The sequence below is a fragment of the Cupressus sempervirens genome, chromosome 9 (genome assembly GCF_028749045.1).
Source record: "Cupressus sempervirens isolate cs-2001-9-10 chromosome 9, ASM2874904v1, whole genome shotgun sequence".
In the NCBI taxonomy this organism is placed as follows: Eukaryota; Viridiplantae; Streptophyta; class Pinopsida; order Cupressales; family Cupressaceae; genus Cupressus; species Cupressus sempervirens.
The window spans coordinates 273,651,887-273,664,068 of record NC_143126.1 but is presented as its reverse complement, the minus strand read 5'-3'; positions in this window follow the sequence as shown (position 1 = coordinate 273,664,068).

The following is a 12,182-nucleotide window of genomic DNA, read 5'->3' as shown; positions in this document are numbered from 1 at the left end:
AGCTTGTGGCAGTAGTCTAGTATCCTATTTTAGATATTGAAATTGGGGCAAGTCAAATAGCCCATTTAAGGTACCAAACTTGGAGCTTGTCTAATAGCAATTTTTAGGTACCAAAAGCAAGCCCATTGCCTAGTTTTAGATAATAGACTTTCCCAATAACCAATTTTAGGTCCCAAAATTGGGACAAGGTTGATACCAAATATAAGGGCTTAGACTTGATGAAAATTCAATGCATTTTTTACGTTTTTTAAGAGATTGGACTTGAGCAAACTCAATGCCATATGTAAGTATTCAGACTTGTGGGAAGTCTAATGACTTGTCATGAAGAATTTAGCTTAAGGCAGTTTTGGACTTTCTTGGTTGCCATATCCCAATGATTTTTAGAGGATGGGCTACAGAGGACATGTATTCCAAGGGTTTTTGTGATCTTGCCTCTTTTCCATCCCTTGTTTTTTATCCCTACATTGATGACTTGTCACAAGGCACAATTAAGTCTTCTATTTATGCTACCTTTCTCAAAGCAATGATGATGATGTTTGGTATGTCTATTCCCCTTGACACAACACTCATTGTGCATGTTTGGTGCCTTGTCTTGGGCTTGTTTTCTTGTTTGTGTTCTTTAAAAATGAAAAATTGGTTCACTTGGCTAATGTCATAAATGGTTGGCTTGGGACATTATAGGTTAAATACCTGTAGACAAGTTCCTGCACATGCCTCTTTGAGAATTAAGGTGATTTTCCCTCAGGATAGGAGGCACAAGAAATGAAACCAAAGGTAGATCTCAATGAGTGTCACATATTTTTTAGCAATTTTAAGCTCATGCCTTTGACAATTAAATTAATTTTTTGTGAAGCTAGGACATGAAAGAAACTAAATTGGCCAAACAAATTGAAGGTAAGAGCCAAAGAGAATAAGATATTTGTAAGGAAGCATCCCTATTATCTTTTAAAATACATTCTAAATACAAATATTGGGAAGACAAAATAAAATTATTATTACACAATCTTGAAGGCACAATGTATCATTGTCTTGAGGAGAATGTTCACTGATTCCATAGCCAAATCTAGTGAAGAGTGAAAAAAAGGGAGTAGATATCTAAAACCTCCAGGAGGTCATAGAGAAACATGTGTTCACCATTGAGAATAGAATAACAAAGAATCAAAGATTATCAGGTCAAATAAGATTCAGAAATAGACATTGTTACAACAGAGATGTAGGATCAAAATATACAAGAAATTAAAACTTACAAAACATACATGAGCATTCAAGAAACTCAAAAGGTTTGGTGAGTTTAAAACAAGGATATATCATCAATTGAACACACTACATCAAATTATGAGTAAATGTCTATGAACTAACAACACCTCGCCTCACAATTCAAGATGTTTAAAATTGTCTAACAATTGATTGAAAAACTTAATGTACTTAAGGTTTATTTTCTTTTCTAGATTCCTCAATTAATGGTTGGATAGATGTTCCATATTCCTAACAATTTAAGTGCATTGGAAAGTCACACGTATGGAAAAAATATGCATCCAAAAAAGGCACATACTGATACACATGTACCTATATGTATTGAACAATCATATGCTTCAATGGTGTGTCATTTAAAAATCACAACAACAAAAAATGAGAGTACAATAATAGCAGCAACAAGTATGCAATAAGGCCATCACCATGTTCTCGTTACCAAATAACCTAGGATTTTAATATCATCCTTTTATATAACAGTGGCAGCATATTAGTTTGCAAAAATGATAGAGAACAAGTAGATATTATTTCAGCCCAACTAATCATAATGTTCACAACAATATAAGCATGGGAATGGTACTAAATGCAACATGACAGACAGAGAAGAATTTAGAAAATGGAGAAAGAAAAAGGCCTGACAAGAGAATGAAGTTAATACTAACAAAAATAAAAAAAAGACTTAGACTAAAAGATGGTCACTCTTTAGAATACATCAATTTTTTTAAAAATGGCCAAACTATCAACCCACATGTTATTCAATATCTAATACATTCTTGAAGATAGGACCAACAAAGACACACAATTCAGAAAACTACCACTAAAGTAACCTCTAAAATTCTATAGATTAATAATGTATTGGAAACCATGTTTAATAAAGCATTAATACAATTTTTTAATCTATTGGAAACCATGTTTAATAATATCATGTTTTGTAAATTGTAATTCTAATATGACTGAATATGGAAGAACTAAAGTAGAGTATAGCTATAAATACCTTAGAACTGAATGCTAAATCACTTCATTGATTCAGTCACAAATGTGATGCTTCTATATCCCATATGGACTCTAGATCCTGAAACTGAATAGTACTAATAGGTTCCTCTTCATTTTGAGTCAGGTATTCAAAATCCATAAAATCATCATCTTCATTCTGACTCTAAGACCTAAATTCATCATTTATGTTGGAATCAACAGTAGCACCACCATCTTTTGAAGTGTTGCAAAGGCCTCATCTTTCATGTGTGGAATTCCAAATGGCCAATGACCTATCATAAGGAAAATTTCTAACATTGTATTGAGTTATAAAAAACCTTAAGCAAGTTTCCAAATTTTTGTCTAGTTTGTTTCTGACCTTTGATTTCAAAAACCCCAATGCACTGAAAACTCTCTAATCTTCCACTGACCCTAATATCATTGTTTGACATAAATCAGCAAGTTTGAAATATTTTGATATTGAAGTATGCAATACTTCACTTTGACTTATCCTTTTCCAGAGCCTTATTATTGCACTAGGATCGAATGGATTCTCAAAGTTTTCCATCTAGTGTTTCATACACAATGCAAAATGTTTACATTGTTTTTTAAGATTATTTGAATCTAAGATTCCTTGTATTGGTTTTCCATTACAATTTGTATGCTTTGAAAACTATGTTATCAATTCGTCAAGCTTACTATGAAACAACTTTGCATCACTTGGATTATCTCCAAAGTGTTTCCAAAATTGAGGAAACACACAACTCATGGCTTCAAGAATTTCTTCTCGAGGGAATCTTTCATGAATCTCACTTGAAAGTTGGTAGGAAATAGACTTCACATTTTCACTATCAAATTTAACAATCTTGTCAAAATCATCCTTTCTAACTGGTAGTACTCTGCCTCTCTTGGTTGTCTTAGATTGGTGCATTGGTATTTGAAATACTTTCACAAACAAACATAGCTCATTTTTTGCATTGAATCATAAAAAATTCTCAGCATGATTCAAATCTATAATCATCTCCCACCTTGAAAAAATTGGGCTATGACTTGTGAGATCTGAATACAAAGAATCCAAAGCCATGCATGTCATTTTATGTAAATCACTATACTCATAAATATACATAGTTCTGTCTTGGGCTTTCTTAACAAGTTTGTTCATTAAATCCAACATAGGGAGAAGACTAGCTAAATTTAATAGGCTCTCTATATCACTTAAATTATTTAACAAATCATGAGCTTTGTCTACTATAAGGCGTTGCTCATATATAACTCCGATAAAGGATTGATATTCTGCTAGAACTCATTCTGCCGGTCCATGCAAAGATATCCATCTGGTCTCAACATCCTTGAGAATCTTATTTCCTATTGTAACTCCCTCAGAAAAATCATAAAATTTGCAAAACATTTAGGACTTCTACAAAAGTAGGAGTGGAGCTCACGAAGTAGATCTTTAACTTTTGACATAGTAGGAAAACTACTTACAATCTTATATGCTAAATTCATTCAGTGGGCCATGCAGTGTATGCCAAGCATGTAAGGTGCAATACTAGTTTGTAATCTTGCACATAGAAAAGTCCTTTGCCCTTGCATTACTACAACTCCATCAGCTCCAACACATACTAACTTCTTGGCAATTGTCAAATCATCCATACCAGAAATTTCATTCAAAGCTTTCTTAACTTCTAAATATAATTTTTTTGTAGTTGAATTGGCCCTCATTTTACGAACACAAAGTAGATGAGCTTGACTAACATGTTCTTTTACAATATATACATGCATACAGACCCAAGCAGTGTTATCTACTGTAGTTACTTCATCTAAGGATAATGAAATGAACTTGGATTCTTTTACTCTCTCCTATACATTTTTCTTTTCCACCTCAGCAAGAAAATCTACCATTTCCCATCCAGCATATATTGACCAATGTGACATAAGATAGTGAGGAACTCTCAAAAAAGATAATAAATTACTATATTCTAAAAAGTCTCTCATAAGACACCCTCTAGATAGAATATGGAAAATAACACTCATCTGAACAGTCTTTGCAAAGTTTGCATCATTGGTTGCATGTTGAAGCCCAGTCTTGATTGGATTGCCACTACCAATTACCACTATTTTCTTGAAATGTTCTTCATATTCTATGACATACTTAAAATGAAGGCATTCTTCCTTTTATTTCCATCTCACTACCGCCACTTCCTTTCCATCTATGATTTATTTTTCATAAACCTTACCAATATGTTTTTCTATAGTGTCAAGCTTTAGCTGAAACTTTTTCTCTCTTTTAGTTTTCTAGTTACAAATCGTACACCTACATTTTGTTGGCGGTTCATCATTGTTTGTGACCAATTCAATAAACCAGTACTTTGCTACCCAATCAACCTGGAAATTCCTTTTCATTTCCCACTCCTACCCCATTTTTACATTCCTTTTTCTTTTCTTCCTAACAACATCAATATTATCTTCGGTTGTTCAAACATTGTTATCCTCATTTGATGCATTTTGATTTAACTGAATAACAACCCCATCTTCTGGTGGTGGTGAGCTAATGTGATTTCCTTCTACACTTGTAGTTGCACGAGTTGGTGGGCCAGAAACATTGCTAATTTGAAAGAAAGCCTTTATGGTAGTATCTCTAAGTTTTGGGCATTTTGATGTAAGATTAATCCCTTCACTACCCTTGGGGGTCTTACCCTTGTGAACATGTAGCCTTCCATTGACAACTCCTTCAGTTTCACTTCCATGAGATTGAGTAGTATTAGTTAGAGGCTCACCCTCCCCTGACATCTCAATCCACTGACTATCTATTTACTTCCCTGAGAAGTCAGAATAAGTAGTATTAGTTTTAGACTAGGAATTGAAATTAATTAATAATAGCAATACTATGAAGCATAAAGAAATTATTTCCTACCTTGGTCCTTTACACTTTCTCTAGAATTATAATTTCTATGTAATGTGTTGCAAGATTGTAACTCTAATCTCTCGCTTGCACATTGTCTGCCAAAATATACATCAAATTTTTTGCATAAACCAAAGTATACAATCCAACTAAAATCAGAAACAACATGACTAAGTATTTTTGGATTAAGAATTGTGTTTATAATCATTTTTATTTGTAGGATCAATGAAAGAAGGCATAGGCATAATATAACCATTCTAAATAGCCCAAAAAATAGCATACCCTATTGAAACAAAACAACTTTCCATCTCAATGCTCCAACTAGTCACATGTTCTAATGATACGATCTGCTCATGTTGAGACTGATTAGGTCTTTTTAGCAAAACACAGATTTGCTACTTAGAGGGGGTGAATCAATAAAATGAATTTTAGACTTTTACTCAATTAATTCTTTGATTAAATTTCTTCAAATTGACTTTTCTTCCCAGGATTTTTCTGTGCATTTGTGACTTCTCAAAGCTTGTATATTTGTTAATGTTTACAAATTTTTTGATCATGTTCTAATACAAGGCACATATAGTTTTTCATTAATCTTATTATGTAAAACAACATCTACCAAAGAATAGGTGACATAGCATATGAACTAAACCTACTAGAGAGCAGCAAGATACATAAATTTTTCATTTATTAGACCTCAAAAAGGCACTAAAGCAGAAAGACTGAAAGTTCATTTCAGTAGAACTTCAACCTCTTGGTGAAGACAACAAGTTGGTATTTGTTCTGAATGAAGTTATGGATATTAAGAAGACGAAGTTGAGAAGAAAAAACAATCAAGGAATATGTTATCAAGGAATGCATTGGAGTTTTAATTATTTTAATTCCAGGGATTCTTAGTAGAATTCTCGGGTTTAGAATTGGGAGTCTATCTTAAAAAATAAGAGACCTGTCCTAGGTGGATTGGAGAAATCAATCAGATTTCATCAAAATGGACTTTGCAAAGTAAATAGATTTCAGTCATTCAACAGGAGGTATCTATTTTTTAAAAAAAATACTGCTAAATCAAGGTTATATTTATATGAAATATATTTTGGCCTATGTTTGTATTATAATGAGCTTGCAAATTTTGTAATCCAATAAGGAGTGAACAAGAGATTATAAAATCACATGTCTGAGTGTAATCATGAAAATTATCTACAAAAAATATTCAAAAGGTGCCTCAAATATAGTATTTCACTACATTGTAAGAAGTATGTATTTGGTGTTGAAGAAGAGCTACTGGGACAAATTGCATCAAAGGAAGAAAAATAGATAGATCCAAAAAGTGTGAAAGCTATTGACCTTTTCCTTTGAAAAGAAAAAAAAAGCCATTTTGACAATGCTAATGAAGGAACAATCAAACATGTGGCACAAGGAACTAGCTGATGCATTTGTATGATTAAGGAAGCACTAGTCTTGGCAAGTCTAGATCACTTCAAACCTTCCCTACTTTTCTCTTTTGTTTTAATTTGCACCATTGTCATTGTGTTTCTTCAATAGGGAAAGGATGATCAAGAATAGTCGATTGCATCCTTGACCTCCCAATTATCATGTTGATGATGGAACATAAAGTACCATCCAAAACATTCACGATAAAAATCTCTACGCTATCTAATCCAAAAACATTTTGTACTAGTCTATTATCTTCATTAACAAAACCTTACAAGGTGCAAAACTAGAATATTCAACCAAGAAAAACATGCATATTAACAAAAAGAAGTGCAAGAATAAAAAAAAAAATTCTTGTAGCATTCAGTATTAGACTGAGGCAAAAAGATCCAAATTGATCTTAAAAATAAAAGAGTAACAAAGATGACACCCTAAACAATTTAGTGTCAGTAATTAAAGTTCAAATAATTTTGGAATTTTTGTCATGTCTTTCGTTTATTGGAAATGTGGCTGCTATAGTGTAATTAATTGGGTCAGCCTATTTTATTATGGGTTGTGTAATTGGGGTTGTTGGAAAAGAGATTCTGGGTCTGAACTGGAGAAGACATTGCAAGAGAATTTAAGCCACAATTTCATTGAAAAGTAAAATTTTTGTTAATTTTTTGTAGAAATTTGTATGTTTTCTGTAGTTTTAGTGTATAATGCTCACTATTTATGGAGGTAGCTAAGGTTTTTCACTGCAAAATAGAGTAATCTTCATCAGTTTTGGTATCAAAGCAGCTTGCATATTAACAAAAAGAAATAAAGTGCAAGAATGGAAAACAAAATTCTTGTAGAATTCTGTCATGTCCCCTTTTCAAATAATTAAAAAATAATAATCTTTGCTAAGGCAGGCAGGCCCAAGAAAGTGAAGTTTCAGAAAAAGGGGGTTAATCTTTGGAAACCGTTGGACTAATAAATGAAAATTATTATTAAAATATGTTTCATTAACCTCTCTTGGACATGAGTTATGGTTATGCCCTCTTTTAAGGGGTTTGGAGGCATTTTGGGTTGATTCCAAAACTTGATTTTTGCTCATTCTTTGTTATTCTTCAGAGGCTGCCAAACCTGTGGAGAAGGAGACCCAAGAACGAGAGTTTGCAGGTTTCCAGGGAGACCCAAGAATGGGAGTTTGCAAGTTTCTAAGAAGGCTAAGGATGGGAGTTTAAAGCCATTCCATGTGCATGCTCATATAGAGTTTGCCTTTGTGCTGAACAGTGCAGATTTGTGGGTTTTCGGGTGTGTTTTTTTGTATGAGTTTGGTGTTTATAGTTGAGTATTTCATATCAGTTTGGGTTGCTGCTGTATTTCAGACTTTAAGGTGTTAAAATAGAGCTGAATATATGTATTGGGACGTGATTAAACTTTTTAGATAGATTATTAGTGTTTTTGTGGTGTTTCCGGGCATTTTTGGGTTAATTTCGGGAGCCCGATGAGCATAGTTTTTGTCCTACATTTGAGAACTGTTGCGTAAAGGATATATGGATATGGAAATGTCATTTTTTAGGCTGTTATGCTGCTTAAATTTCAATAAAAATGTCCATTTTCAGATTTATTAATAATAGGTGAAGCTGTGAAGCTTTTGGCACAATTTCTGGCATACCCGATTTGGGGTTTCTTGAGAAATTTGGTGGATCTTTGTGATATTAGTTGTTTGATCTTGAAAATTTGATTAGAGGTTGGAAATATCATACAAAATCAGAAAAGGGACATTTTAGTGTTATCAGAGCCATGATCTTGCCAGCTTGAGGGTTTGTAGAAGCTTGCATGTCAGTTTTGACAACTACCCAGATCTTGCATGTCAATTTTGACAACTACCCAGATCTTGCATGTCATAATTTATGATTGCATGTTGCTTCTAATAAGCTGCATGTCAAAATTTATGGTTGCATTATACTTCTAATCATTTTTATGTTATTTCTTAGTGAATTTGGTGGTTGTAGAAGTTTGCATGTCAGTTTTGACAACTACCCAGATCTTGCATGTCAGTTTTGACAACTACCCAAATCTTGCATGTCATAATTTATGATTGCATGTTGCTTCTAATCAGTTGCATGTCAAAATTTATGGTTGCATGCTACTTCTAATCATTTTCATGTTAGTTCTTGGTGAATTTGGTGGTTGCATGTTGCTTCTAATCAGTTGCATGCCAAAATCTATGGTTGCATGCTACTTCTAATCATTTGCATGTTAGTTCTTGGTGTTTGAAGATGTTATATCCTATTGGAGTTACACTCTACTTTATCTAGAATGGACAGGTATAGTATAGAGTCTCAGAGGACACGATCTTGGACAATTGATATCCAGAGTCAAAACAGTAGAAAGGATGGTTATTTAGACATTCGAGATAAAATTATAAAAATAAGCCATGACATGTCTGAACAGTTGGTTGAGCACCACCGTATAATGAATGACATGTTGTTTGACCCAGCTAAGGTGGATAAGTTGGCTGAATTTCTATTTGGCAGATTTTCTCACAGATTAGATGACACAATTATCAAGAACTTGCATGAGGAGTTTGAGAAACTAGCTTATAGCCAGATAAAGGTCTCAGATTCTACTCTGCCATAGGAGGTAGTGGGTTTAGATGATGATTATGAGGATGTTGTTGTGCATGATGGTGAGATACCTGGTAGAGATGAGCAGACATTGAGCATTCATGACTTTGCTAAGAAAGAGTACTAGACACAGTTAGATGCTTCATCACATGAGGTTGAGGCAGGTAGTACTTCACATGATTTGTCCAGCTAGCTGAAGGTGAACAAAGATAGTATTGTGACTTCATTATCTCATCATGATAGGATGTAGGATATGATAGAGGATCACATTTAGATGATTCAGTTACAGGGTAGACATAAGGGAGTTCAGGCAAAGTCTCCTTGTGTTGACTTACAAGCGATTAGGGAAGCAATGGGAATGATGAAGTTGAGTTATTTACATCTTCTATCAGATCATGACCATCTTCTTAGCCTTGTCAGAGACTATTCAGATGCCTTGAGGAGGAAGGAGGAGGAAGTTGACAGGCTTTCTCATGAGCTTGAGGACACTCGAGCTTCTTTGGTGAATACTCCATTGGCATTACAAGACTGGGAGAGACATGGGGATAAGCATGGCATGGAATTGAGTTTAGTTTCATCTTGCACTCCTAATACTTAGCTTTCTACGAATGGTAGATCATATGTGGACATTGATAATGTTGTGAGTTCATCTTGCATTCACATCTAGGATATAGGGATAATGTCAGATAGGTATGTGGAATTAGTTGGTATTGGTCATATTACTTAGGTGAGGATTTTTCTTGAGTTACCAGCTGATTATAGTTTACAAATATGGACTCGAGATTGTTGTATTGGCATTTGGGATTCAGTTGACTGGAAATCTTTAACACTTTTTGGTAGCAGTGATTTTTTGGGTGCTATCATGAATTTGATTAGCAGATTACACGGTGTTGTCTTTTCTTGTGCCAGTATCTTGTCTGATGTTGGTATTAGTTTTTATACATCGATGTTGGGCTTTGTTCATATATCCAGTCAACCATACTTGCTGGAATGTGTTGATGATATTTCATATTTGGCAGTGTGTATAGATGAGTCCCAGGATCATATTGGCATTGATGACATCCAGGAGGATGTAGTGGGCAGTTTTGAAGACTTAGTTTCCTTGGGTATAGAGGAGTTGGATAGCAATGCTAATGTTTTTGATACTCCGTATGTTGATATGAGCTTTAGATTTGATTTGCAGGATATGGATGGTAATACTCTAGAGACTAGTAACTTTGAGGATACTCCTTTAGACAGTGCATCAGAGGAGGTTTGTAGGAGACAGTCAAGCCAGTGCCATCATGTGTCTAATCAATTGAGAGTTAGTGACTGAGACATTGCTATCACTTGCCAGCATTTTGATGCTGCTCGTCAGTTGTTAGCAGTTTATGGATGGGGTTCTCCTATTAGTGATGAGCAGGAAGGCAGTTATCTTTCCTTGATAGAGATCCACTCTTTATGGGAGGCTATTCGGATTTTGAGATAGAATTAAATGTAGTTGGTAGCCGACAGAGATTATCTTATGGAGTGGGGCAGTACAACATATGATACATTGTTGGCCAAGAAAGATGAGGTGAGTGAGCTTACTGAGCAGCTTGATGTGACTTATGAGATTCTTGAGAGAACACAATTGGCTTTCAAGGAGTCATAGTTTCATTTGGCTAAGGTGACCATGGAGTTAGAGAGACTACAGTCTTTACCTGATTCTGTACAGTCACAAGCTGTGGTGTTTGGTGATCCGAGGATGTCCATGGCTAAGATTTTCAGAGACAGTGGAGATGGGGATGCATCCATCCTTGATACTAACATTGGCATATCAGGTTCATTCCCACTAGAGTCAGGTTCAGTTGAGTTGGGTGTTGTAGTAGATTGTTGTATGCCTGACATGGTGGTGGCCTCTAGTACTGATGGCACGAAGACTAGAGATGTATCAAAGATCATGTGTGATGTTGGTGAGTCAGCAGTTGGCATGGTTCTTGCTAGTAATACTACTCCCTTGGTGATATCTTTGGAGGTAGTAGTTAGTTCCAACATGGTTAATGATTAATTGCAGTTAGTTTCATCTAGATTATAGTCTGAGCCACTGACTGAGATTGGCGAATTCTATCGGCATTACACTGTGAGGTATGATCATCAATTTAACATTGATGACCATGTTGATGAGATGATGATACAGAGATGTACTTTGGTTCCTAGTGCTTATCATCAGTTATGGGACAGTTTGATGCCTCAAGATGAGAGTGTGCAAGAGACCCAAACCTGTGGAGAAGGAGACCCAAGAACGGGAGTTTGTAGGTTTCCAGGGAGACCCAAGAATGGGAGTTTGTAGGTTTACAAGAAGGCTAAGGATGGGAGTTTGAAGCCATTCCATGTGCATGCTCATACAGAGTTTTCCTTTGTGCTGAACAGTGCAGATTTGTGAGTTTTTGGGTGTGTTTTTTTGTATGAGTTTGGTGTTTACAGTTGAGTATTTCATATCAGTTTGGGTTGCTGTTGTATTTAAGACTTTAAGGTGTTAACATAGAGCTGAATATATGTATTGGGATGTGATTAAACTTCTGAGATAGATTATTAGTGTTTTTGTGGTGTTTTCGGGCATTTTTGTGTTAATTTTGGGAGCCCGATGAGCATAGTTTTTGTCCTACATTTGAGAACTGTTGTGTAAAGGCTATACGGATCTGGAAATGTCATTTTATAGGCTGTTACGCTGCTGAAATTTCTGTAAAAATGTCCACTTTCAGATTTATTAATAATAGGTGAAGCTGTGAAGCTTTTGGCACAATTTCTGGCATACTCGATTTGGGGTTTCTTGAGAAATTTGGTGGATCTTTGTGATATTAGTTGTTTGATCTTGAAAATCTGATTAGAAGTTGGAAATATCATACAAAATCAGAAAAGGGACATTTCACATTCAATATTAGATTGAGGCAAAAAGATCCAAATTGATCTTAAAAATAAAAGAGTAACAAAGATGACACCCTAAACAATTTAGTGTTAGTAATTAAAGTTTAAATAATTTAGGAATTTTTGTCATGTCTGCTATTTATTGGAAA